Source organism: Solanum pennellii, chromosome 3, assembly GCF_001406875.1.
Source record: "Solanum pennellii chromosome 3, SPENNV200".
Taxonomy (NCBI): domain Eukaryota; kingdom Viridiplantae; phylum Streptophyta; class Magnoliopsida; order Solanales; family Solanaceae; genus Solanum; species Solanum pennellii.
The window spans coordinates 33,472,604-33,475,697 of record NC_028639.1 but is presented as its reverse complement, the minus strand read 5'-3'; positions in this window follow the sequence as shown (position 1 = coordinate 33,475,697).

The following is a 3,094-nucleotide window of genomic DNA, read 5'->3' as shown; positions in this document are numbered from 1 at the left end:
TGGACTTTTATTTATCCACATAGGAAGGGAAAAAGGCCCATAACCCAACAATTCTCCCCCTCACGACTATGTGGAGGAGACCGCCATCCCGGCGACCATGCAACAATCTTCAAACTTCCCTCTTGGCAAAGCTTTAGTCATCATATCGGAACCATTGTCATTTGTATGAATCTTTTCAAGCTCAAGCAACTTAGAATCCAACACATCTCGAATCCAATGGTATCTCACATCAATGTGTTTAGACCGACCATGGAACGTAGAATTCTTGCCAAGATGTATAGCACTTTGACTGTCACAATAAAGCACATACCTCTCTTGAGCACAACCAAGTTCCCCCAAGAATCTCTTCATCCAAAGCAATTCTTTACAAGCTTCAACGACAGCAATAAGCTCAGCTTCTGTAGTAGATAGAGCAACACATTTTTGCAACCTAGATTGCCAAGACACAGCTCCCCCTGCAAAAGTAACCAAGTACCCTGAAGTAGACTTGCGAGTATCAACATCACCAGCCATGTCTGAATCAGTATAACCACAAAGAATAGGCTTCCCTGTACCAAAACACAAACTCAGACTAGAAGTGCCACAGAGATATCTCATAACCCACTTCACAGCATTCCAATGTTCTCTTCCCGGATTAGAAAGAAAACGGCTAACAACTCCAACAGCGTGAGCAATATCCGGTCTTGTACAAACCATCGCATACATCAAACTACCAACAGCTGAAGCATAAGGAACTTTCTTCATATCTTCCTTCTCATCATCACTAGAAGGACACTGTTTCGTGCTCAATTTGAAGTGCATAGCTAAAGGTGTACTGACAACCTTAGCTTTGTCCATGCTGAATCTGCGAAGTACTTTCTGAATGTACTTCTCTTGTGATAATACCAATTTCTTGGCCTTTCTATCACGGACAATCTGCATGCCAAGAATCTGCCTTGCTGGTCCTAAGTCTTTCATAGCAAAAGACTTACTCAACTCTTGCTTCAACTTCTGAATCCTGCAAGTATTATGACCAACAACAAGCATGTCATCAACATAAAGCAACACAATAATAAAGTCACCATCAGAGAACTTTTGCACAAAAACACAATGGTCTGAAGAAGTCTTCTTGAAGCCCTGCTGACTCATAAAAGAACCAAACTTCCTGTACCACTGCCTGGGAGCTTGTTTCAAACCATACAAGCTCTTCTTCAATTTGCAAACATAATTCTCTTTACCCTTGACTTCAAAACCTTCCGGTTGCTCCATATAAATTTCTTCATCTAAGTCACCATGGAGGAAAGCAGTTTTAACATCCATTTGCTCAACCTCTAAATCTAGACTTGCAGCCAAGCCTAGAACCACACGAATGGATGACATCTTCACAACTGGAGAGAATATCTCATCAAAATCAACTCCCCTTTTCTGATTAAATCCCTTGACAACTAATCTAGCTTTGTACCGTGGAACTGGATTACCATCTTCATGTTTCACCCGAAAAACCCACCTGTTTTTCAAAGCTTTTCTGTCTTTAGGTAACTTAACCAAATCAAAGGTATGATTATCATGCAAGGATTTAATCTCATCTTCCATAGCATCAAACCACCTTTCTTTTTCTTCACTTTCCATGGCCTCATCAAGACTCTCAGGTTCTCCCCCGTCAGTCAAGAGTACATACTCATTGGGAGAATAACGAGATGAAGGAATTCTCTCTCTACTAGATCGTCTGAGAGAACTCTCTGGAGCATCTATAATTGGTTGTTGGACAACCACATCATCTTGCACTGGAGCATCAACAACATCATGCCGGTCATTCTGAACATGATCACCATCTTCATTATCAACTTGATTTTCATCATTATGAAGATTTTCTTCCGGTGCAATAGTCAAAGGAACTGGATCAACATCAACTAAGCTCTCACTACTCTGAAAATCAGCCTTGTCAGCTTTGTCAAAATCTTCAATTGTTTGGTCTTCAAAGAACACAACATCACGGCTTCTAACAAGTTTCTTCTCAACAGGATCATAGAAACGATAGCCAAATTCATCTTGACCATAACCAATGAAGATACACTGCCTAGTTTTAACATCCAACTTTGACCTTTCATCCTTAGGAACATGTACAAAGGCTTTACACCCAAAGACTCTAAGATGATCATAAGAAACATTCTTACCAGTCCAAACTCTGTCAGGGACATCACCATCTAAAGCAACAGCAGGAGATAAATTGATAACATAAGCAGCAGTATTAAGTGCTTCTGCCCAAAAGGAATCTGACAGCTTAGCATCTGAAAGCATACATCTAACCCTCTCAACTAGAGTTCTGTTCATCCTCTCTGCTAAACCATTTAACTGAGGAGTCTTTGGAGGAGTTTTCTGATGCCTAATACCCTGCTCTCTGCAATATCTATCAAAAGGACCAATATACTCACCACCATTATCTGAGCGGATGCATTTCAATGTCTTCCCTGTTTGTCTTTCAACCAAGGCCTGAAAACTCTTGAACACATCAAGTACTTGATCCTTGGACTTCAAAGGAAATACCCAGAGTTTGCGAGAATGATCATCAATAAAAGTCACAAAGTAAAGTGCACCACCATGAGATCTTACCTTAAAAGGACCACACAAATCAGAATGTACCAACTCCAGCAAATCAAGCTTTCTTGAAGGCGGATGACTCTGAAAAGAAACTCTTTTCTGTTTACCGGCTAAGCAATGAACACATTTCTTCAACTTTGCTTGTTTCACTCCAGAAAGCAAATTTTTCTTAGCCAAACTATCAATCCCCTTCTCGCTCATATGACTCAGCCTTCTATGCCATAACTCTGATGAAGTATCATTCTCCACCAAATTTACTGAGTCTCTGGACATGGAGCCCTGAAATACATACAAGTTAGACAACTTGTCACCACGGGCCACAACCATCAAACCTCTAGTAAGCTTCCACTGGCCAACACCAAGTGTATTAACATAACCCTCATCATCAAGATATCCCACAGAAATCAAATTCAAGCGAACATCTGGAGCATGCTTGACATTATTGAGAACTAGTTTGGAACCATTGTTACTTTCCAAACAAACTGTCCCAATGCCAATAACTTCAACTTCATGATTA